The sequence below is a fragment of the Apodemus sylvaticus genome, chromosome 5 (assembly GCF_947179515.1).
Source record: "Apodemus sylvaticus chromosome 5, mApoSyl1.1, whole genome shotgun sequence".
NCBI classification, from domain to species: domain Eukaryota; kingdom Metazoa; phylum Chordata; class Mammalia; order Rodentia; family Muridae; genus Apodemus; species Apodemus sylvaticus.
In genome coordinates this window covers 12180789-12205090 of record NC_067476.1, presented here as the reverse complement: position 1 = coordinate 12205090, position 24302 = coordinate 12180789, and the positions used below count along the sequence as shown (strand labels likewise).

At 48.5% G+C, this 24302-nt stretch overlaps 1 protein-coding gene across 5 annotated transcripts in view; it reads left to right on the top strand.

Moving 5' to 3' along the window:
* Ralgps1 (Ral GEF with PH domain and SH3 binding motif 1) overlaps positions 1 to 24302 on the top strand; it is a 237172-nt gene that overhangs the window by 174047 nt on the left and 38823 nt on the right. The window lies entirely within an intron of this gene.

Sequence of the window (24302 nt, the reverse complement as noted above, 5' to 3'; positions counted from 1 at the left end):
GCTTTTTTGAGACTTCCTTTGTCAATGCAATTAATAAAAATCTCTTTACCTTAGCCTCAGGTAGACTCTTCAGACAAGGGCCAAAACCAGCCATGTTCTTCATAGAAATACCACAAAATAAGTCTCTAGGCCATGTACTGAAATTCTTCTCTACTGAAACCTCTTGAGCCAGGTCTGCACAGTTCAAATCACTCACAGCAACAAAGTCTTCCATGTTCCTACGAGAATGGCCTATTAAGTTCCAGTTAAAGCACTTCACTGCTTTCCAAATCCAAAGTCCCCAAGTCCACATTCCTCCAAACAAAATCATGGTCAGCAATACCTCAGTCCCTAGTACTAACTTCTTAGTTAGGGTTTTACTGCTGTGAACAGACATCATTACAAAGGCAACTCTTATAAGGACAGCATTTAATTGGGGCTGGATTACAGGTTCAGAGGTTCAGTCCATTATCATCAAAGAGGGAGCATGGCAGCTCCCAGGCAGGCGTGGTGCAGGAGGAGCTGAGAGTTCTACATCTTCATCTGCAGGCTGCTAGCAGAACACTGGCTTCCAGGCAGCTAGGATGAGGGTCTTAAAGCCCACACCCACAGTGACACACCTACTCCAACAGGGCCACACCTTCTAATAGTGCCAGTCCCTGGGCTGGGCTGAGCATATACAAACCATCACACCAGCCGTGAATCAAAGTAGGGATATGTACCTGTTTGCATTGTTTGTGGGGGCAGAGTTGAAGCAAGAAGCCAGAACCAAATCCTGTACTGCATTGCATATGATTAAGAATGCCATCAGCGGGGGCTGGAAAGATGGCTTAGCAGTTAATAGCACTGACTGTTCTTCCAGAGGTCCTGAATTCAATCCCCAGCAGCCACATGGTGGCTCACAACCAACTGTAATGGGATCTGATGCCCTCTTCTGGTGTGTCTAAAGATATATATCTTTATATAATGTATCTTTTATATAATATATATAAAAGATATATATATATTTTTTTTTTAAAAAAAAATGCCATCAAATCACCACTTCTAAACACAGTGCTAGTGCAAAAGACACAGATCACCCCATGGAATGGTCTACAAATGAGCCCACAAAGTCCTCATCATCCAGTGGTAGATGCACCTGGAAAGAAAGCCCTTTGTGCCAGCTCTTAGAACTATAATGTCCCAAAATAGCTGCCCAATGATTCTGCATCTCCACACCTTCCTCCTTGTGTGACCTGGAGCACACCAGCAAGTTAGAGTCTATATGTGTGACTCAGTTTTCTCCGAGGGCCATACGAGCCCTACAGTCACAGATGCAGGGTGTGCCCAGTATACAACCTAGCAGCAGCTCAGCCCCTGTGGCTCCCCTCAGGAGCCCAATCCTGATGTTCTCAGTGAGCATTGCCGGAAAGCCTTTACAGTGACTGCAAACTTTGATGTACTCTCAATTCAATTTTTTCATCCTTGGCTTGGTCCTGGGCTGATTTGAGATCCCCCCCCCAAGTTATGCATTTGTAGGCTCCCAGGTCCCTCTGTTCCTTTGTCCCTCCTATAATTTTCTGCTAGAGCTCTCCCCCTGAGTCTCAGCACTGTGGTCCCAGAAAAACGGAAGAAGATCCTTCCCTGAGGGCTGAGGTCAGACCTTAGGGCCAGCAGTATGTTGTCTGGACTTGCCCAGACTCTCAGGAAAGTTTGGCCAGGAGGTGGGTCACACTGTCCTCTGATGACATGAGGCAGACTGGGCAGGCAGGAATTAACAAGTCACTCCTTGCTCCCATGCCCAGCAGCTGCTGACATAGCTTATGGCCATAAGAAGTGGCCAGGCTGCCAATCCTAGGCTGTTGTTTTCAGGGCCAGCACCAAGGCCTATTCCCCTGGTACTGTGTTACCCAGGTCCCTTCTCAGGCAAGAACCTTACCAGCAATTGCCCAGACACCCCTGAGCCCAGCCTCCACACAAGTAGCCATGCTGCACAGTCTTCCAGTGCTGAGAGCAGCATAGCCAGCAGGCAGGCCAAGAGAAGGTGTAATGGCTGGTGGCCTGGCCCAGTGTCAGGAGGGCATCTTTCCTGGACTTGTGTCTGATAGATGGGCTAAGATGTATGGATTAGCAGAGCACAGGTAAAGGAGAAGGAACGGAGGCCCTGCCTCTTCCATGGGGATCTGGGCAGTGGAGACCTAAATGCTGGCACTGTGCAGGCCCTGTTCACCACTTTCATTTCTAGGCATGGCACCAGCTTGCCCCACGAAGCCTGACCTCTCTCTGCACTCCTCACAGGCAGGGCAGCTTGTGAGTCAGGTCAGTAAGAGAACAGTGCATTCAAGACCTGACATTCATAGCCATCCTCGTGAGTTCTAGTAATCTTCTCCTGAAGTCTGTGTTATTGATATCTATTCAAGGAACTGATGAACTATTGGGTTTTTAAGTGCATATTAAAATAAACAGGAGTTCACATTTCCCTTCCACCTGTCTGGGATGCACCCACACTTTGAAGGCCTGGTCCCATGTTGGCATAGTGACTCCACACAGTGGTCACCATAGTTATTATTACTGTCATCACTGCATGGCACAGAGTCCACAGGAGCAGAGGAAGGCTTTCTCCAGCTCTCCCTTCCTTCTCACGGAGGCCAGCCCTGTTCTGCTTGGCTTCTGGAAGGCAGGTCAGTCCTGATGGACAGGGTCAGGTGCTCAACAGTGATTATCTGTCACCCTGCTCTAGACCCATGGCACACTTGCGTAAAGTGACAGCTCTGGTCCTGTCCAGACCCCACAGTCCATGTCTACTTCCTGGGCCTTCCCTGTGCTGCTGTGCCCACCCAGACTGGGACCCTCTCACTTTCCCAGGGACCACAAAGAGCATTTATGTAGCCATGTGTGGGACTGCCCAAATCCTGAGACAGAGTAGTCCTCAGAGATACAATGATAGACAGCCTCACTATACTGTATTTTCTGAAATGATCATAATTTTCCCATTTCATCAAAAAATTTTCTTTAAAAATCTGTGATATAGACATTGAGATAGAGAAGCAGCTGAGGAGACCCAGGGGTAGCTGTGCTGTGCTGTGCTATGATGCACTGTGGTGTGGTATGTGGTGTGTGGTGTGGTGTGAGAGGCAAAGGCAGGTAGTGGAGGGTAAGAGAAGGGAACCTGGTACAGACAGATAGGGGCCAGAGCCTAGACTATGTGTGAGGAAGGCACAGGGCAAGCAGCTCTGTCAAGGGCAGACTGTGCTGTGGTCTGTGGGCCCCACTGAGTTCTGCGCTGGCTCTTTCTTCCTGCTGCCTGGCGCTCTGTAGCGGCTGGGAGTTGCCCCCTGTGATGGACACACAGTGGGGCTTTCCTGGTTGATACCAGCACAGGAGATGTGCCCAGGTTTAAAGGTGAGAGTTGGATTGGCATTCTGGGTGACAAGCCTGTCATTAATTGCTGAGCTCTACTGGAGAGACAAAGTAACAAGGCCATCCTGAGCCTCTGTTCAGACTGAAATCGCTAGCTTAGCGGGAGAGAGAGGTTTTCAGTTTTACAAGCTCCCCCAGCCAATAGCCTGGCAAAACTGCTCCCTCCCTCACTGTCTTGTCTCCGTGCTCAGCAACCCTTTAGGGTTTCCAGCTTGCCTGCCTTGTGTCATCCAGCCCCTGCCTGCTGCCAGAGAGCCCTGGGTGACCATGGGCCAGGGCCGAGAGAGACTTCAACAGGAAACTTTGGGGACTCTCAGAGGCTGCCAGGTTTTTTGGTGTTGTTGTTGTTACTAGTTTGTCTGTTGTCTGATTTTTTTTTGTTGTTTTGTTTTTGCCTACTCTCAGCATCGTTTTCTGGAGAAAGAGAAGCAGTGGTATAAGCAGGGCATGGTATGGTGCCCCTCCCCCAGCTGTGTGAGGATGAGACAAACATTTGCTACCACATTTTAAAGTTGTTTTCTTCATGTATTTAAAAACTATATTTGTTTTCATTTCTTTTTGTTATGAGAAGACACGAGTGCCAACAGAAGCACATGATATCTGTCAGAGGACAGATTTGCAGTATCAGGTGTCTTCCCAAACCTTCCTAGGTTCTGGGGATTGAGTTTAGGTAGCAAGGCTTGTATGGCAAGCTCTTTACCCACTGAGCCATCTTGGCAGCTCTGAAAAATATTGTAAATATAGAAAATCCAACATAACTCCTCATTGTGTTTACCTTGGAGTCAAACCTGTCCATCCAAACTTGTCAATTGTCTCACAGTCACAGCCACTCCAGTGCCTGGTGTCTGCCTCAGTCGCTTGTAAAGGCCAGCCCAGAGTCACTCTCAGAGTCCACAGCCTACAGCCTGGCGCACACAGGTTAGGGAGGTCAGGCTAGTGGGCTGGGGTGTTTATGGGTGTGAGCAGAAGAACCCCTTGTATGGAATGGGGTTCCTCCAACATGGAGGAGACAGACTGTCAGCTGTCCTGACTGAGCAGCCTGGGCACATGGGTCCCAAGCTCTGAGTGTAGGATCAAAATGTCTAGAAGAGTTGGTGACCATCTCCTATATAGCACATCATCACCAACGGTCATGGACTGCTGCGGTGGAACCACAGGGCCTCAGAGCCAGGCTCGGGAGAGCCATTGAACTGTTTGGGTGGGGGGAGGGGCTAACACACTTAGAGGGGAGCATGCTGTAATAAGGCAGGATGGACAGAGGGCACTGCACAGTGTTCTGGAGGGAGGTGGGGTCCATCTACACACCCAGGAGTTACTCCAGCCAGTTCAGTAACAGATCAGAGGGCGTGGCGGTCCCTATATTCAGGGAGGAAACCACTGCTCTGCATGGCTTTTAGTACCTTTGTTATATAGTACATGTGAGTGTGTATGTATGAGTATGCATGAGTGTATGTGACAGTGTGTGTGTGTGAGAGAGAGGCGGGGGACAGTAAATATCAGTGACTACAAACAGGTTCATCTTTTTCTTTTTCTTTTTTTTGGGGGGGTGGGGTTGGATTTGGGTTTTTTTTCGAGACAGGGTTTCTCTGTGCAGCCCTGGCTGTCCTGGAACTCACTCTGTAGACCAGGCTGGCCTCGAACTCAGAAATCCACCTGCCTCTGCCTCCCAGAGTGCTGGGATTACAGGCATGCACCACCACCGCCTGGCAAACAGATTCATCTTAAAGATGAATCCATTTTGTAAATTCACACACAGCTCTGTACCCATGTGGTAGAAATTTTAAAGCAGTTAAAATTCCACCCCCTAGAATCTGATGTTCCCATTCTGTCCTATGCTTTAATTTTCTTAGCTTTTCTCCTACTGTTTGACATCAAAACATCTCCAGTTTCTCTTTTATTTTTGTTGTTGGTAAATAATTATACACTAAAGTACTTTATGTCTAAGATGCTTTCTTCTCCTCTCTCTCCCCACACATCTCTTTTCAGAATTACTTCTCAGAATAAATTCCAAGGGGTGGGATTACTTAGTCAAAAGATACTATTTCTTTCTGGCTTTGGAATCCCTAGAACTTTCCACAAAGCTCTCGCCCTTTCATCCTGCTGGATTTTTGTTTCCCTGTTTCTCCACAGCTGCCTTAGCTCTCAGTGTGTTGGGCTGGTTTTCAATTAGTGATGTAATAGCTTTTACATGGTGGGTTATAGTTTCCCATTTGCATCTCTCTGTCTCTCACTCTGCTCAGAGTTACTGTACCCCCAACCCCACCCCAGCCCACCCCAGTCCCGGCCACACACCGTGGCGCCTGTGACACCCCAGCATGGAACCCTAAGCAGCTATGGACATTCTTCCTTGTTTGGGTGGAAACTACAACACAGCATTTCCAGAGAAAGACAGTTGAAAGATGTTTAAACTATAAATAGATTTGGAGACATCTCTTATTTGGTCAAGGTGGTTCCAGTGTGAATGCAGACTCCAGGGGAGTGTTTGCGTCTCATGTGAATTCTAGAGCACATCAAACTTAACACGACAGATAATTCAAGGCAGAGATAGAAGAGTCCCCACCAGCTCTTTTCTTCCAAGGCACTCAAGATGGAGTGCCTCCACCCTGGGGCTCCTGATGGACCAAGTCGCTTGCTTCTCCGTCCTCCCAGGAGCTGGCTCTGGTCTCGTCCTGGTCACTTCCAGGCTCTCCATTCCCAAGTCCTGGGACAGGAGTCTTACTCCTTCCATGCCACCTCTGTCACTTGTGCTTCAAGTTTTTGTGACTAGAAGTTGGTCCCTCCCTGTCAAAAGGGCTTTTGATCTTCAGGTAGCCTCAGCTCAGGAAGAGCCCACATGAATGAGCTACACAGGAGCGCCTGTGTGCCCGTGCTGAGCTTCCAAGGGCACACACCCACGTGACTGCTGTCCTGATGATCACAGGCGACATTGCAAGCTCTCTTACTTTGATACCTGTTTCTCTTAATGTGATTATCATGGCAAATCGACAATTTTATAGAGGTAAAACTAAGTAATAGCTTGAGCTAACAATTCAACCCTAGCACATTCCCTAAAGAATCAAAAATACAGGTATTTGAACAAAACACAAATAATTTGCTAATAGCAGCACCATTCATAGTATATGAAGCATGGAAACACCCAGTACTTAGGCTGGGCTCAGTGCCACTACTGGTCAATTTTATGTCTCTTGTGTGTGTGTGTGTGTGTGTGTGTGTGTGTGTCTGTGTCTGTGTCTGTGTCTGTGTCTGTGTGTGTGTGTGTGTGTGTGTGGGCGGGCATGTATGTGTATTCTCTATTAAGAATACAATAATCAATAATAGGGGGCAGGATAGACAGCTCAAAGGTTGTGAACACTTCATGCTCTTGCAGAGGACCAGGGTTTGATTCCCAGGACCCACATAGCGACTCACAATCATCTATAACTAGTTTCAGGAAATCCAACTTTCCTTCTGACTTCCATGGGCACTAAGCACACATCTGATGTACAGGCATACATGAGAGCAAAACACCCACACATATAAAGTAATCTAAAAATGTTTTTAAAGAATACAATTATGCAGGGTGCTAAGTTGGTAAAAGCCATGAAGGAAGCTATGCATGATGGAAGCAGAAATAGTAACACAAAATGAATGCAAGATCCACCTTATGCTCCAGGTGCTGCCGTTTGTGCCTACAAATCTGATAGTTCTGGAGAGGACCACCGTGACCTTCAGGACACCTCCTGCTTCGTGCCCAGCACTAACTACATAAAGTGCTTTCTGCATGGCCTCCTGGCAGCCTCCACAAAGCTGACCTGAGAGCCAGGACAACTCACCTCTAGGCCCTGTGATGCCTGCATCTGGCACCCAGGCTCCCTCCAAGACACCCTGGTGGGAGTGTCTTCTATAAATGGGCAGGAAGTTTCCTAAGCTCATTTGCCTGCTTCTAAAGGCTGCAGAGACCTCCATCCTCTTGATGGCTGCTTCCAAGGCAAGGTGACCATAAGTAAGCAAGCTTCCCGGCTTTGCCATTCAGCCAGGAGGGCAGCATAGAGGGACTGCAAGTCTTGCTGCTCTCAGACAGACTCTGATGTATGCCAGGCTGGTCTCCCCTTCACTATGGAGCCAGCGAGTGACCGTGAGCTTTTGATCTCTTGTCTTCTAGAATTGTAGGATTATAGGCTTGCCCCACCATGCCTGGTGTCTGGGGTGCTGAGGATTAAATCCAGAGTCTCTTGCATACTAGACAGGCACTCTACTAACTGCAGTTCAGATGTTCCAGCACAGCTCAGACATCACCTTGTAGTCCCATCTTCCTGTTTGCCTTGTTCAGTGACTCTGGTCTGTAGGCCCTCATAAGTGCTCTTGAACTCTGATGCAGCCATAGGCGTGGTAGCTCAAGGATGAGACCTGGGACCTGGCTCAGATGCTTGACAGTTTCTGGCTTTCAGACATGTTATATGTCTTGTTTTCCTCAATTGGCAAATCTATGTAATGGCAGCGACCGGAGCGAAGCATGGGCTTCCCCTTGTTACCGCCACAGCTTGGTTATGCCATGCAGTGCCATTATCACCTGACACCTCTGTAGGCCCTGCAGGGATTATGCTGGCCTGGGGAACAGCGGGCTCCTCTAGACTTACTTGTTGACTAAAGAATGGAAAGGCTTTTAGCCCAGTGTTTGGGAAATAGGAAACACTAAGGGATGCTCCCTGATGCTTCGGTAGCAGCTGCTGTTGCATTTCTCATTATTATTGATTTGTTGAAAACTTTCATAAAGTAGCCCTGACTCTCAAAATAATATTCCAAGGTTTGGGTTATCCTTCAGGTGCTGAGCACAGAGACTCCAGTTTGTGATGGTGCATTTGAACACCAGTAACCAGCCTATCACTGCCCAAGCCACCTCACAGAAACAAGCCAATCAGGAACTAGGCCACTAATGATATGATACTTTCTGAGAGTCTGCATCTTAGAAATAAGCACATTTTGTGAGAGGCTGAACACTTCTTACCTAGGTTTGGTGTCTGCAGAGTTTCTCTTGCTTACAAGACTAGAATTTTGAGTTCTGATGAAACAAGCCTCCCCAGCTCTGACCTCCCAGGGGTGCTTTATGTACATCCCCGTGGGGCCAACTCCCTGCTGGCTGTGGAGCTTTCATGAGAGGGAGAAAAAAATACATACAGGCATGTCATCATGCTCAGCCAGTAACAGATAGAAATGGTGGTGTGTCTGGTGGCCCTCACTATTGTGCATGAGCTGGGATAGAACTTGGCAGAGACTTGGAGAATGGAGTCTGTTTGGTTCCACCAACTGCTTGGTGAGTGAAAAAATTAATATATTACTGAAGGAATGAAATGCCGTATGCCAGATACCCTGACAGTTTACTGGGATTATTCCATTTCATGCTCAGGATGTACTAGGAGCAGAGCAAATACACAGGTGACTTGATGCCCAGAGGGGTGAGGTTACCTCTGCTCATCCTGGTCAATCTCAGGTCTCCCTGCTCCTTATGCTAGCCACAGAAACTTCCCCTTCCTGGGACTATTGGTGCATCTCGAGGAGGCAGAAGAAGGAGGAGCCCCTTCTATTGTACACAGCAAGATGTGGGGCCATGGAAAGGGGTTATGGTGCGGGAGCAGGGGTTAAGGCATGCTGTGGTGGGGGGTAGAAGCCAAGGCATGCATCCATTCCTTGCAACCCAGGCCCTCTGGTTCTACTGTTGTCACCAGCAGTGCTCAGGCATTACTGAGCTGTGCAGTGGTGGCGAGGGCCACGCCTTGCTTCATCTCACCCTTGCCTTGCAGGAGAGAAGCCCTCATCTCTGGTTTCTTGCTCTTGAGGCCAAAACATGATAAAGGGCCGGTGAAGTGTCCTAAGGTCACTGGGAGCAAGCCAAGGGGGCTGGCTCTCCCCATAGACCTCTTGGCTCCAGGGCCCCACCCATTCTAGGTTGGCTTCCTACAGGCCACTTGATCCTGGAACAGCTGCTGTCCTTCATGAGCCTGGCTGGCCTTCCGCTCTTAAGCTTAGGCTGTTCACTGGTCCCTACTTGCACTGGCTAGTTTCGTGTGTCAACTTGACACAGGCTGGAGTTATCACAGAAAAAGTAGTTTCAGTTGGGGAAGTGCCTCCATGAGATCCAGCTGTGGGGCATTTTCTCAATTAGTGATTAGGTGGGGAGGGCCCCTTGTGGGTGGTACCACCTTTGGGCTGGTGTTCTTGGGTTCTATAAGAAAGCAGGCTGAGTAAGCCAGGGGAAGCAAGCCAGTAAGGAACATCCCTCCATGGCCTCTGCATCAGCTCCTGCTTTCTGACCTGCCTGAGTTCCAGTCCTGACTTCCTTTAGTGATGAACTGCAACATGGACGTGTAAGCTCAATAAACCCTTTCCTCCCCAACTTGCTTCTTGGTCATGATGTTTGTGCAGGAATAGAAACCCTGACTAAGACACTACTGGTGGTGTCTTACTGTTGACTTCCAGTGCCTGAGATGAGAGATCTCCCAGGGCTGGGCTGTAAGGTGCCTGCAAGGCAGTACTAGTCCCCACGTGGATGCTCTTCTTGAAGGAAACCTTTGGTTCTGAATATCTGTGCCCAGCAACCTGGAGGTGCTAGGACCCAGAAGCCAACAGCATCTATAATTCAGCTCTGGCTTCTGAGCTTTTGGTTACATACACATTTGGAACTGAGTCGTAGGACCTGTGCTGGCCAGAGACATTTCCAGTCCCCAGAAGGACATCAGTCTTCTATGGCGCCACCCTCCAGAACTAACTCAAGGTTACACAGGTTAAGGACCATAGGACCATGTACGTGGTATCGATGTGAAACTGAAAGTTCAGGGCTAAAAAGTAGGACCCCTGGAGCTGCTAGCCATGGTTGGCCAGCAGAAGGCAAGACTGCAGCTAGCCTGGACCAGAGCATGACTCCTCTGACTGCAAGCTGGATGGGGAGATTTCAGAAAGCTGTCCTGCCTTTCCAAGGCAGTGTCCTTCACAAGGTTAGTGAGGGAAATGGCCGTAGGCAGGCCAGCTAAAGAGGCAGTTGTCTGAGGCCCAGGATCTGCTTCAGGGTCAGTCTTCAATGACACAGGCCTAATCCTCACCGAGAGCCAGAACAAAGCAGAGTATAGCATGGCTGCCCGTGGGTCAGCTCTTCCACTGCAGAGTCAGACCCAGGGCACCGTCTTGTCTGTGTACACGCACTGTGTGTCCTGAGACTAGCCGCTTAGAGCCTTGCAGCCTCGCCTTTCCCTTCTGTAAGAGTCAGTACTCCATGAATAGTGCAGGTGTCGGTCTCAAGCTCAATGGCGCCCAGCCCCAGCCCCAGCTCCTGCTAGCCTGTAGCCATGCGTCCTCTATGTACTGAGGCTGGGCTCTTGGGATGGGAGCTTCCTTTGAGCTGTAACTCTCCTGGGGTCTCTGCGTGTAGACTGTGGTCTTTCCAACTCAGTTCCCCTGCAGCCAGTTACTTGTTCCTTACCATGAGATCTCCTTAATAGCGGCCTAGGCCATGAATTGATCCACAGTTTCAGCTTCAGTGGATGCTTCCTGTAGGGAGTGGGCAGCGGTGGGCACTCTTGCTTCCCGCCCTTGCTCTACACACAGGAAATAGGCACAGAGCACCTTTGCCCCACCAGAAACTGTTCTTCATGGAAATGGCCTACCTTGTATGTCAGCAACACCCATCCTCAGAGCTACCATTATCCCCCAGGTCACATGCAGCCCTCAAAGCTTCCTGAGTGCCTGCTTTATGATCCAGTGGTGTGGGCAACCTGCCAGCCTTCCCAGACCTCTGACAAGGCTGTACACCTCAGATGTGACCCACTAATGGCCAATTCAGAAACTGATGTCAGCTGCCTCGGTCTGCAATGAATTATACACTTCCATGAATTTAGGTGGAAAAAATGAGCATTGGCCACATTTTATGCTATCGGAAATCATACAGTACTTTTTTTTTTTTGGTCTTTAATACCTAAGTACCATAATTAGTAAGGGAAAATATTTTTCTTCTTTAAAAAAAAAAAAACAAAGCCGGGAATGGTAGCACAGGCTTACAATCCCAGGCCGTGAGATGTGGAAGCAGGCGTGTCAGTAGTTCATGGTCACTATCTGTAACGTGGTCTGGGCTCTAGGAGACCCTATCTAAAACACACACACACACACACACACACACACACACACCAAAGAATTAAGGCAGTTGGCGAATCATCCAACACGTACTACCATTTTGTAGATCAACTCTTCCTCCTGCATTCTCCTCGTACAGGAAGGACCAGTATGGGCTCTTTAATCGCCCAGCCAGTCTGGTGGATATGAGGTTCAGTGGGAGCAGACCAAAGAGAGCCCAAGTCCTGCTGGAGGGCCGGGGCCCACCTTGCACCTCTGTGGATTTGGGGTTTTCCCTTTCTCTGGCCTTGTTTGTTCACTTTTGGTTATTTTAGTTTAGACGTTTAGCCAGGACCTTCTAAGGACAAGGCTCTTTCTGGAACAGGCTGAGTTCTTCTAGGGGACAGGCTGTGCCCTGGTTAACTGTTCGCAGGCCCCCCATTTCCTCATACAGGTTTCTTTCCCTGCCCCTTCCATGGCACTGGTGTGACTTGCCAGGCTGGCCTTCTACACTCACGCAACTTCCCATGGTGCCCACTTGGCTCCTTGTTGCCTCTGATGTTGTTTCAGCTCCAAGGTTTTTTTTGGTTTTTGAGGATTTTTTGGGGGGTTGTTTGTATTTGCAGTGCTAGGGATCCAAGCCTAAGCTTCGTGTACGTTAGGCAAGCCCTGAGCTGTTCCCAGCCTTAATTCTTAGCTGTACTTTAACTTTTGTTAGCCCTCTGCCCCATTTTACAGTTTCATCTCTACCACTTACCTATTCCAGAAGCCTTGTCTTCTTGAGCTATATTTCGTTCTTTGTTGTTGTTGTTGTTGTTGTTTTGGTTTTCCGAGACAGAGTTTCTCTGTGTAGCCCTGGCTGTCCTGGTACTCACTCTATAGACCTGGCTGGCCTGGAGCTCAGAAATCTGCCTGCCTCTGCCTCCCAAGTGCTGGGATTACAGGCATGCGCCACCACCACCCAGCTTTGAGCTGTATTTCTAATACTCTGTCCCAGACTTGGAGCAAGCTCTTGAGGAGACAAAGCACTCTACTTCTGTGGCCTTGCGCTTTCTGCAGCCCATGAGTTAGTGGTAATTTTCCATGTCCCTTTGTTGGATTTTCTTTCCATGGGCTATATCCTTGGATGTGGTGAAATCTATGGGGCTTTGAGGTTTATCGGCAGACAGGCATTTGGGTTTCCCTCTGGGCACACTCCCATCCTCTCCTGCCAGTAGCAACCACAAGTGCATGTGAGAGGAGAGCACGAAGAACGCAGAGGCCCGGGTCAGCTCCTGCCCGGAGCCCAGGCAGTGCCCAGGCTTCTTAGTGTTCCAGCCCTGATCTTCTGAGAGTAAGGACAAGCCCGGTTGGAGATGGCTCCGCGGTGAAGAGCACCGCCTGCTCTTCCAGAGGCCCTGGTTCAGTTTCCAAGCAAACACGTGGTGGCTCACAACCATCTGTGATGGGATCTGACACCCTCTTCTGGTGTGTCTGAAGACAGCTACAGTGTACTTTAGATATAATAATAAATCTTTGGGTAGGAGTGAGTGGGGCCAGTGCAAGCAGAGGTCCTGAATTCAATTCCCAGCAACCACATGATGGCTCACAACCATCTGTACAGCTACAGTGTACTCACATACATTAAATAAACAAACAAACAAATAAACAAATATTTTAAAAACAGGACAAGCCCAAATGTTCTTCTTTAGAGAAACAAGGTCCAGAGTTGCTTGGTTTCGGTCCTGTACATCTTCACTAAAGTGTGTTGAGCTTGTTTATAGACTCTAGCAATAACTCCCCCCACTCTCACCTAGTCTCAGTGAATGCGGGGCCTGCTCTCTCTTATCTACGGGGATTTTAATAACAGCTAAGCTGAGGGAGACTCTGTAAGGGCAGTTCCACATCTCCGTCCCCTCCTAATGTTCTTGTTGCTGTTGTTTTTCAAGTAGCTTTACTGAATGTCCACTCTGTTCAGATGCTCTGGCAGCCCCTTAGTCTCTACGAAGGCCTCTGAAGCTATGGGCGGCAACCAAATCAGTCATAAATTAGGATGCTGGATCTTGAACACAGACACCTGGCGCCCCGACAGCTTCCCTCCAGTGTGCATGTGGAATTTTGAGCATCAGACATTACTGCAGCCACCAGGTTCCTTCACTGGAATCCTATGAGGCCAGTGACGTGAAGCAGGCCACCCTCTGGAGTTAAAGAGAGGTGAAGGCCAAGAAGGGCACCATAGCAAACACCACAGATGTCAAGGACACAACTGACTCATCTTCTGTCTCATCTACGTTTGTGCCTCTTTCAAATGCCTTTCTTCATCAGACTATTGAGATCAGAGGCTATGCCCTGTCTGGTGCTTTACCCCTAAGTCTAGGATATGGGAGGTACTCTGAATATCTGTAGTATCAATACCCTTGCCCAGTGACAGAGGACATCACCAACTGAACTGTGTCCTTGCAGCTTTGGTGGTCAGCAGCCATGCTTCCCAGCCACTGTGGCTGCTCCCCTCACCCCAGAGCATCCTCTGATCACGTAGCAAGGGTATCCTGATGACCAATGCGGGCAGCAAATCCTACTGGGACAGCAGTGTGCTGTTAGGAAGGGAGGCAGAATGGGGTAAAAGGGGTGCTGGATAAATGGACAAAGAAATAGTATGGATTTCACGGAGGTCCCTAGGAGGCAGGAGCCCAGGGTTCAAGTGTCCTGAGTCACTGTCCAAGAAAATTGAGTTCTGGTACACAAGGGGGACAGATGTGGTTAGGCCTTCCAGTGTGCAGCCTGATCTAGCCAGTGCTGGCCCAGTGGCAGAACAGCCACAACACTAGTTTCTTTGGGCTACCCCTGTTGGTTGGGTTGTAGTCCCTGACCATAGGAGTGTACTGGGAAGCAAGAGCAGGTCTGGGCCATCTAGATCTGGCCAAGCAGCAGGCTCAGTCCATAGTGGAAGAAGGGTGGGACTCAAGGAGATGGCCCTGCTGTACTGCACCCGCAGCCACTAAAAATGGCTTTCCTAAAACTTCCTGAAGGGGATTTGCATGTCTCCACGTATCTGTTCACTATGAAGAAAAGTGGGAAACTCCAACCCTCTAAGCCTGACAACCAAAAATAAGCAAGTGCAGGTAGAAGAGACCTTCAGGACTTCACTGCTGAGAGAACAGAAGAAGATCCGCTCTGAGAAAGTAGCGATCAGTGTCGATCTACCTAGACCTCCAAAACTCTGCCGTTCATCTCCCAGAGAATGCAGGGAAATTGATGATGGAGGCCCAGAACACGGGGTCGGTTACAGTCTCCATTGAGTCATGAATAAAGCTGACAGCGTTGTTATTTTTGGTGTACTTAAAGACTGAGCATCAAGTGGCCACAGATCTGTGAGAGTATTAGGGGAAATGGAAAATACTTTGGCGGCTAAAGCAGCCATCTGTGAGCTCACTCTCTGGCTGGGATCCTGATGGCCTGAGACGTCCGGGGAGCCTTTCTGTGCACAGTAGCAGATCTCAGAGCCAGCGCTGGAAAGACAAGCTTGGGAGTGTTTTGCTTGGCACATTGCAGCCCCCGTTCTACCCAATGTAGGCGCAGGTTTCTGAGCCTTTCACTTTGGGAGTCGTCTTCCATTTCCTTTGATGACGTTTGCACTTCTGGATACTCTTTATAGCGCTCAGAGAAAGGAGGGTGGCTAGCTTGGAGATGACAAGCCAGAGCTGCCCCCCAGGGTGACTGTGGAGTGGGGTGGTGCCAGCAGGGGCAACTAGTCTCTTCCACCTGCAGTGGAAGTTAAGGGTCAGAAGAGCCAAGCGTGCAAATAAAGCCTCACCTTGGGCTCCAGTTGGATTCTCTGAGCCCTATTCTGTGCATCTCAGTGGTGGATCTGAAGAATGTAGAGCCCGGCTGCACATAGCCTTGACCTGTGAGCATGGTATCCATGCTGTAACAAAAGAAGGGGCAGTGAAAGAGGGAGGGGGAGGGGGAGGGAGGGTGGGAGGGGGGAGAGAGAGTGCGCGCACAGCCACTGTTTACAGATAACATGATTAGCTACTGTAACAGTTATACAGTGAAACAACTTAGGATAACAAACTGAAGAATCATTAGTTCTAATAATAAAGTTAACTTCAAACTAAGACACTAGTAGCTTTCATGCCAACAGTCATTATGTGGAGAATGTAATGGAGAAACAGATTAATAAGAAATATCAAACACCTGGAAATAAACTCAAAAAGAAATGAGTAGATCCATGCACATAAACAGTAGATAGAAAAAATTACACTACATTATTAAAATTAAATATGAAAATTTACAGGTTAGAAGGGTGGTGAGATAGCTCGGCAGGTAAGATGCTTGTTGCCCAGCCTGAGTACCTGAATCCCATCCCTGGAACCACACAGTGGAAGAAAAACAACAATGGCTGACAGCTGTTCTCAGACCTCCATGTGGCCACTGTGCACATGATAAGTGATAGGTGTGTGTTCCCTCTCTGTCTTTTCTGTCTCCCTGTGTCTGACTTCCTAGGTGAGAATCCAAAACTTTCATAATTAAAATCAAAACTAGCAGAGACCTACAATTTGTCACCATGAAGAGAGTAAGACACTACAAGTGCTCAGCCCTAAATGGCATACCTGTATTAGACCCCTCCTTCCAAAGCTCAGGGATCATCTATCTCAGAGAGAGGGCAGAAAGGTTGTTTAGTAAAGTGGAGCTTGTGGTGGTGGATTCTCCTCTAAGAACCGTGACTTAGCCTCAGGGAAGTTTCGAGGCCCAGGAGTGATTTCCCTCTTGTTGAGCTGGTCCTAAGAGCAGCTGTTGGTTAGCACCGAGGTGTGAGTCTGCTTCCCCCTTAGGCTCATCATGCCGTAATGCTCAGTGTCACCTGGGCAGGACTGCTGGTGGCTCCACTTTGGAGGCTTGCATGGCACCTTCTGGTACCAGGAAAGCCAGTCCTCGGGAAGGAGGCTTGCGAGTCAGATCTAGCTTGAGTCCTCTGGGTCTCGTGTCCAAAGTGTATGGTTTTTTCGATAATAGGGACTTTCCTTTCACCTCTGAGGGGCAACCAAACATAACAGCAGTAGTCTATAATGTTTTGGGAGTCTCTTGGACATTTCTGACCAACAGATCAAAAGAGGGCTTCTCATAGCTGGTGTTGGGGTTTCTGTTAGATGGTCTATGGTTCTGTGGGGAGCTCTATCATCTGGTCTCTTTTCATTCTTCAGGTGGTCTCAATGGCCCCTGTGCCAAATCTGCCAGGGTTTACCACAACAGACACACCAGTCCTAAAGAAGAACTGCAGATAGTTGTGGCTTTCATTGTGCTCTGACACTGTTGGAACAGTGTCCAGTTGCTCATGAGGCTTTCTAGGTGACTGTTAGGAATCGTGTCGATGTCATGCTTATCAATCTTAGCAGCTTTCTCAATATTTTCTCTTTTTTAGTTATTGAAAAGGGTTTATTTTTGGTTATTAAAAAGTTTACTGTATTTTCTTGACACAACTTTAAGAAGACAGATGTTTCTATCAGGCATTCATTTCATCTATCTTGTTAATTTTTTCCTTATTTTTGAGAGTTTCATACATGTTTGCAATGAAATATGATCACATCTACCCACATCTCCTGCTTTCAGATCCTCCTTTTATTCCCCTCCACAACCCCTTCCAATTTCATGCAAGCTTTTTAAAGTAACCCACCAAGCCCATGTGGTGCTGCCCAGGACTGAGTGGGTGGGCCGTCCACTGCAGCATGGGAACTTCCTCAATAGAGGAGCTCAATAGAGACCACATCCTCAATAGAGAACTCTTCTCCCTCCCCGCCACCTGCCCACTGCCAGAGCCCCTCAGTGTGGTGTGGAGCCTGCAGGCTGTCTCTCATCTGTGTCAGGATTTTGGCTGGCTTGATCTTACGCTGTAGATACCTTCAGCTACTGTGAGTTTGTGTGCCATGTGTGTCAGAAGACAATGTGGCATAGCCATATATGTCGGAAGACAGTGTGGCGCAGCCATGTATGTCGGAAGACAGTGTGGCGCAGTGCTCCTCTCTGCCCTCTTACTCTCACAGTTCTCTCCACCCCTCTTCTGCAGTGTGCCCTCAGCCAGAGAGGAGACTGGGGAGGGAACAGATACAGATATCTTGCTGAGGGCTAAGTACTCGGTCTCTCTTTTTTAAACATATTTGTATTGGTTATTTGGGAATTTTTACATGATGCACCCTGATCACCCTTACTTCCCTCACAGTCCTCCCAAGTCTGCCCCCTCAACCCTTGTAGCTCAAAAAAAGAGTCAAACAAAACAAAACAAAACAAAAAAGCCAGCCAAGTCCAGTTTGTGCTGTTCGAATAGTCACTGGAACATGGCCACACTCCCGGTGGCCAGCCCTTAAAAGCGAGCCCTTCCCATCACCTGTACCCTGCCAGAGCCATCTGCTGTGGAGAGTTACACTTCAGCCTTCCTACCACAGAAGCCTTCAATGTTTCTCTCAAATGTGAGTCCTCAGTCATCATTACCAGTGCAGAAGAAGCTTCCTTGCCCTTTACAATCAGCGGGAGCAAGGTTCATGGACTTCCACATGGTTTCTGGTGACAGCACTGACCATGGATATCCACCCTTGTGTCAGTAAGTGGCAGTATGGGCCATGGACACCGACACAGTCCCCAGCAATAGCATGGCCTAGGGACATTAACATAGCTTCAGGCGGCAGCACAGACCAAGGACATCTGTACAGCCTTCCGTGGTAATACAGGTCACAGAACCATGGACCCAGACATGGTCCTCCCCGGCGGCAGCCTGGACCACAGACGTCAATCAGTGTGGCCTCAGAGACAGTGCAGGCCTCTCATGTCAAGTGCTCAGTGTCTTATTCTCATCTCCTGAGTGACGCCTGTCCTCTTCAAAAGGGAAGCTCTGCGGACCAAGGCCGAGAGCAGGCCAAGTCATGGGGAGAAATGTAGATATCTAGAAGGCATTTAAAAAAGAGAACTGTGATTATTTTAACTTCTCTGCACACCTTTTCCCCCTCGTCCCTACTTATACGCCAGTCTTTTTAAAATTTTATTTTCCCCCTTAATCATACATATTAAAGACCTGGCCACTTGATTATTTTATTTTTGTTTGTTTGTTTGTTTTCTAAGACAGGGTTTCTCTGTGTAGTCTTGGTTGTACTGGAATGTGGCCTCAAGCTCAGAGATCCACCTGCCTCTGCCTCTGTCTCTGCCTCTGCGTGTTGGGACTAAAGGTGTGAGCCACCTTTTTTTTTTTTTTTTTAGAATTAAACATCACCTTTATTTGTCAACTTCTAATATAAAAAAATTTATGGGCCAGCCAGATGGCTCAGTGAGGAAAAGCACCTGCCGCCAAGGCTGACCACCTGAGTGCCATCTTTAGACCCCGTGCGGCCGGAGGTCAGAGCCTACTTCTGAGAGCTATCTTCTGACTTCCATATGCGCATCACAGTGTGCATGTGCATATGCATATGCAGAAATACATAAATGTAATTTAAAATTTTACAGTTATTTCTGCTTTGGTGTTTTTATTTGTGCTCCTTTTGTTTTTCTATTTCTATAAAATAAATTGTTTCCTTTTTAATCTAAAGTGTTAATGTAAGTATTTGTAGCTACATTTCTTTTCCCTCAGTTACACAACTTTGTATCATCTGTGGATAGTTTGTAATTTGGTGGGTTTTTTTCCTCTCTTCAGTATGGTTATTTTATAAAATTTGTTTTCACTCCCTGGGCAGAAGAGGGGATGGAACTGCTCCAGACCCACTGAGCACATGGGTTCTGAGCGTGGGAGGTATGATTTCTCCCAAAGGAAAATCAGGCTGTTTCCAAGAGTGTGGAGTAGGGTGTTGGGCAGACCAACACGTCAACTTCTTTTCTTTTGCCAATAAAGTTATTGAAGGATCAAGTGAGAGTTTTTTACACAGCACAGTGTCCAGAGCAAAACAAGCCCCAAAACAGTAAACAGATGGATGCCTCCCTCACGCTTCTGACATGCTCTGCTCTGGCTCTCTGGGGGGTTTCTGGCTCGGCCATCACCTCCTCCCACCTGTAGATCTCCTGAGGAAGCCTAAGGCTGTGCCCTCACCTAGGGATTCTGGAGGGGATGGGACTCTCCTGCACCCCAGGGCTCTGCCCATGTGCATTTGCGATCACTAACAGGGCCATGTGCTCAAACCGGAAACTATGGCTTCTCCCCCACCTGACACGTGACTACCCCGTGCTGAAGGCCTGGGAAACATTTGTCTCTCTGGCAGTCAGAGGCCACAAACGTTCCATAAGGCCTAAACTTTAAATAAGGATTCATTCTGAAGTTCCCATTTACATGATAGATGGTAATTGGCAGGCATTAATTAATGCAATCATGTCCGTCCTCTTAGGGAGCCAGGGCTGCCCGCAGACAGAGGGTCGGCTTGGTGCTGTCTTAAAGACCAAAGCAAACCACGCAAGCTCTAATGAGCAGGCACTCTGTTATTTCATTTGGTATTTACCAGGATGGTTTATGGGGTGGAACCACACAAGGGTAGCACTGAGTGCCAACTCCTCATTTCTAAATTCTGAAAGTCATCTTTTCAGGCAAAGCAGAAGGAGCGTGGAAAAAAGTCTTCCATCTCAGATTTTGAAAGAGAAAATAGAAAGTGGTAAAATGGAAAAGTGGCGTGTTCTCCTGCCGGGCAGGGTTCTTTTCCCCCCGACACAGCAGAATTTTCCATATTGAAAAGATAGCGGTGAGAAAAACCAAAACCAGACTGGGGCTGGAAGTAAGACAGGGCCGCCAGGAAGAACAAGGGTGCAGTGAGTCTCCCCTGGGCTTGTGGGGCTCCGGGCCAGCCCGGGCCTTGGCTTGGCTGGGCTGCCCACTCCTGGCTTGCAGAAGCCTCTTTGCACCACCAGGCAGGGGACCTCTCTGAAGGCATCACCTTTGTCAGCAGTACAAAGGTGACACAGGGCAGAGGCGAACCATCTGCCTCAAAGGAGGGCTGGTCTGTGAGTGGGCGTGGTTATGTGATGGTGCCCCCAAGCGAGAGGCTACAGCCACATTCCTCCCACCCCCAGCTCAGGCTGGGACCCTCTTCCTTGGGCCAGCCCCTGCCTCCCAGTCCTTACCCCTCACACTGCTCCCAACTCAGGCCTGAATTCCCATCCCAATCTTGGAAGCTGTGGGAGGGAATTCAGCCTACTCCTTTTTCCTCCTGAACCTCAGTTTCTTAACATAGTGTGTACACAATGAGAGTAAAGGAGTCTTGAGACCAGCTGTACATCCCCCTCTCTCGCCTGCATGACAGACAGTGGCTCTTCCTGTCACCTAAGCCTCCCTCACTGTGTCGGTACCTCACAGTCTAGCCCAGACCCTTGGCACCACCGATCCCCACTGCAGCCAAAGCCAGTGGCTGGTCCAATTCCCGTCTGTGGTAGTAGGCCAACAGCACAGTGTCATCTGCTGCAGTAACTGTCTAAATAGGAACAGGAGCTGTACTATCCCAGGCCAGATGGGCTCCCAGTACTGGTCCAGCTGCTGGGTGGTCCCATGCGGCTGGTGTCTGGGTACCTGCCTTCCATGGTTAAGGCAGTCGTAGCCAGACCATCCCTCCCCTGGTCATCCCTCTGCCACTCCTAGCGGGTCTGTGTGGCAGAGCTGGCAGGGCCCCCATGTCTGGGTGGGCCACTGATGTAAGACCTGAGCCCAATGTGCTCAGGCAGGCCTGCGATGTGTAACAGGAGGGAGGAGCCACAGCCTCCCTTTAAGCCCCTCTGGAGAATGTTAATCTCAAAGTAGAAATAAGGAGAAAGAGCCAGACCCATGCCCTGGCTCGGCTGTTATGTCTTCTTCCTGCCTCACTGGCTTCTAGGTACTCCAGGTGGCCTGGTGCAGTGTGACCGACTAACAGTATGGCAGCTGCACAGAGCTGTATGTGGATCTTACCTTGTCCACTTTCCCACTGTGTGGCCTCAAGAAAGTAATGTAGCCGCTTCTAGTTTCTGTTCCTTTGTCTGTAGAAGAGGGACCATGGTGTCTCGGTGGCCACATTGTCCTTACACAACAATCTGATTGCATCTTCAGTTTAGGACCATGCTGTAGTAAGTGCTTAGTAACTCTGAGTCAGTACCATCTGTTTTTGGGGGGTGGGGGCAGGGTCTCATTATGAAATGTGGGTGAACAAAGTTAGAGCTTCGTGCGTGCTAAGCAAGCTCTCTGCCCACTGACTGGCAGCTCCGGCCTCAGCCCCCAGTCTGATCATCTCTTGAGTTGATAGTTTCCAAAGCAAGGGTGATGAGAAGCATCTCATCAGGTTATTGTCTGGGTTAACACAGACACACCCACCCCTCATTCTCACAGTCTCCTTCCCACCTCATGTTCACCAAGCACCTCTGTGCGCTTTGCTCCGGGGACACATGCTCAGAGCAGAGAAACCTGTTCCCAGGCTTTGAGGAGCCCTGTCAGGAAGGAGTCAGCTGTCAGGATTCAAGCATCTGTTTATGTTGTAGGCATAGAAATCTCTCCTGTGGTTGACTAGTACAACACAGAAAAGGCTTTCCTGGATTCCTGCACTCTATACTACAGTGTGCCATTTTTATAGCTGTGTTTGTTGAGGGAGTACAAAATTGTGGTTGTCTCGCTGCCCAGCTTCACAAGACATGGTCCCCAGGCACTCGTTCTGTCCTCACCACTGTGACATGAGTCTAACTACTCAGGGCCTGAGGTGCAGGCAGGTGCTAGAGTCTGGGTGTTTTACAGAAGGGATTCAGGAACTGACTGCCTCACACGGTAATGAACCCCTTCCCTTCCCCAGGGTATGCTGGACTCCTCTGGCCTTGGTTTGTAGAGCACTACTCAGGAATGAGGCTCGGGCCACACTGTCCCTTTGGTGTAACCCAAGGGAGTCTCCAAGCAGGCTGTGTCGGAGCAGGAGCTGCTCTGCTCTGGAGGCCAGGAGGGTGATCCTGGCAGAGCTGCTGTAGGCCTTAGTACACAGTGGTGAGACTGTATGCAGCCCGGATCTCTTCAGTCTCCTTCTCCCAGAGCTGCTGGCCTAGGAAGGGACAGGGCTTCCCAGCAGACCCTAGGACACCTCAGTCCCCACCCCCTGCCGTGCTCCCGGTCTGAGCGGCTGGCTAGCCTGTGAGTCAGCGGAGCTGGAGTCGGCACACTGCATCTGGAAGCACCCAACCCCACCCCATGGCCCACATCCCTCCACCCTCACACAGCACTGGGGGATGCTTTTGTTGTGGTCTCAGCCATAATGGGATTTTCAGGACCGCCATGAATCCTCATGGAGGCAACTGAGTTACGTGGGTGTTTGTTTGTTTGTTTGTTTGTTTGTTTTTAAAAGAGCAGGAACTAAGTTCAAGAGAAAGAATAAATCTATGAAATAAAACCCACCGAACTTAGAATGTTTAATCAAGGAAAATCATTATGAAAATTTGGAAAACAGTGCCATCAAAAAGGAAAGGAAATGGCCTGTGAGGAGCCAGCAGATGCTTCTGTGATTTAACGGTTTCCCGGAACAATTGAAGCTATTTTAACAGCAGACTAGTGACTCATTGTACCCAGCACCCGAGCGCCAGCGAGGTCCTCCCTGGTGGCAGGAAGCCTGAGATGGAGGAGGTTCCACTCCATCTCTATCACTTACCAGCTGTGTGACCTTACACCAATTTCACATCCTCTCTGAGCTTCGTTTCCTTCTTCACAGAGTGGGAGTTTGGAAGGATGCATAAGAAAGCAAGCATGCGCCTGGCATGGTGGCTCACACCTTTGATCTCAGCACTTGGAAGGTAGAGAAACAAGAATCTTTGTGAGTTCAAGGCCAGCCTGGTCTATAGCCTAGTTCCAGGGCAGCCTGGTCTATATAGTAAAACCCTGTCTCAAAAAACCAAAAAGAAAAAAATAGAACAAGAAAAAATAATGTTCTTATTTTTTTCTTCAAACAGATTGTCTTACTGCACAACTATGTAATATGTAAAAAATATACAGTGCATGTAAAATATAACTATACAGTATTACAATTGCCATTTGTAGTATTTAAATCATAGGATTATCAGGATTTAGTGTATAATCATTTTGATAAAGTTAGGTATTTTAAAGCTAACATTTTTTGATTATGAAATCACTTTAGGATTTGCTACATTTAAAGTCATTAAATGTAGAAGTCTTACATTTTTCAAAGATTTGTTTTTGTCATATTAAATTTGATGTGTGTGTGCATGTTGGTACATGTGCCCACAGAGGCCAGAGGCAGCAGAGCCCCTGGAGCCAGAGTTATAGTCGATCACAGCCTGCCTGTCATGTGCCGGGAGCCATTGGGTCCTCTGCAAGTATTGCTTTTGTTTAAATTGTTAAAGCTGTGCAGACAGTTTTGTTTTTTTAACTTTAGATCTATTTTTAACCCAAAAGTTTCTTGTGTGTGCACACTTTCCAATGGTAGGAATATTTTCTGTACTTCATTCCTAGATTGAGATTGTCCGGTCAAAGGATATAAATACTGTGGTACTGAGTTTCTGAACTTATTGGGCTTTCTGTTGGTTGTAGCACACCACGGTTGTAGCCTTTGTTTGTTTTTGTTTTGTTTTTGAGACAGAGTTTCCCTATGCAACCCCGACTGTTCTGGAACTCACTCTGTAGACCAGGCTGGCCTTGAACTCAGAGATCCACCTGCCTCTTCCTCCAGAGTGCTGGGATTACAGGTGTGTGCCACCACCCGGGGAGTTGTAACCTTTTGTAAATTCACTTTTATCCCTGGTGATTTCTTGCTTTATGTGTTTAAATCTGGTGTTGTTTCATGCATTCTCACTGGTATGTCTTTATTCACATCAGCCATTTCTCTTTGTCACAACCATCTTCTGTCTTGAGTTGTACTGTGCATGGCTTCTCCTGCCACGACCCTCGCGCCTTC